The following is a 1444-nucleotide window of genomic DNA, read 5'->3' on the forward strand; positions in this document are numbered from 1 at the left end:
ATCGTTTAAGCCCAGGAGGTGGAGGTTGACGTGAGCCAAGATCACGCCACTGCACTGCAGCCTGCGTGACAGACTGGGACTCTGTCTCTAAATAAATAAATAAATAATTCTTACCTCATCCTGGCAGGTGGGTCTGCTTTCTGCCCCTCCTGGAGCAGAGCTGACACCCAGGGCTAGGGGATCGGCCCCGGAGGCATCACAGATCCTCCCCCCGCACCCCCAACCGAGCCTTCTGACCCAGGTTAGTCCAATCCCATCCCTCCCCACTCTGGCCCTGCTCCTGCCTTGGCCACCACCTGCTCCAGGGCTTTGTGGCACAGACGCTTCCAGAGAGGAGCTTTCTTGGCACAGCCAGTGGAGGTGACCTGGTGGTGAGTGTGGGGACCCGACCTCAGGCGCCTGGGCTGTTTTGCTCTCCTCCCTGGAGGCAGGGGAAGGGGAAGGCAAAACAGGATGAGGACTGATGGTAGGGGCTGCCTGGGACTCCAGACCCACCACTGGCTGCAGGACCCCCTCACGCCAGCCCAGGCCGGGCAGCTGCTACATGAAGATGGAATGGAGGTTTCTGCCTGGGAGGTGAGGACTGTGGTAGAAAGTACAACAGCCGCCCCACCGCGGCTTTGAGGTTTCTAGGAGGGAGACAGGCACTCCCAAGGGCCCTTCCCACAGGAAGCCCACACATTCCAGCCACTCCCGTTGGCCACTGAAGAGCAGCCTACAGGGGCCTTGGGTGGTGCTGGCAGCGGAATCCCACAGCCCTGGGGCCTAGCAGGCACTCGCCCAGAGCACCGTCTCTCCTGCTGAGGTGAGGTCTGCCCTGGCCAAGGCGGCAGGCAAGGCTGATGAGGGCCTGAGGCTGGTCCTGGGAGGGCACCTGAATGTGGGCCTCTGCTTGTATTTAACGGTGGCGATGGCGGAGCTGGGGTCCACCTGTTAGAACCTGCCTGGGCCTCTGGTAGGGCGGGTGTGGATAACAGACCCCACACAGAGCCCTTCGGCTGCACTCCCCGCCTGTGCCGCTCGGCAGGAACCGACCCACGGCAAAGGATGCAGCAGACAGGGACGTGGTCCAGGCCCTCACCCGCACCTGCTTGCCAGAGAACATGCGCGCCTAAGAGCCCTGGGAGGACGCACGTAACTTCCGATCCCAGCACACTGACGTCCAACTGCTGACATTGCTCAAGTCGGGGGAGGTGCGGTGGCTGGGGTGGGGCCTGGGCAGGACGGCTCACACTACTCCACCATCCACACCGCCCCAGCAGGCCTCAGTCCCCCCAGACACCGGGGAGTGAACCCCACCACTCGAACCCCCTCATAGGCATCTGTGCAGCCAACGGGAGCCCAAGGGCTGCCTCTCCAGCCTTATAACAGAAGGGCCTTCTAGATAAGGGAGTACGTCTGCCGTGGTCAATGTCAGGCACCAGTCAGCACCCAGGAACTCCAC

The sequence above is a fragment of the Colobus angolensis genome, unplaced genomic scaffold, assembly GCF_000951035.1.
Source record: "Colobus angolensis palliatus isolate OR3802 unplaced genomic scaffold, Cang.pa_1.0 Scaffold76, whole genome shotgun sequence".
Lineage (NCBI taxonomy): Eukaryota > Metazoa > Chordata > Mammalia > Primates > Cercopithecidae > Colobus > Colobus angolensis.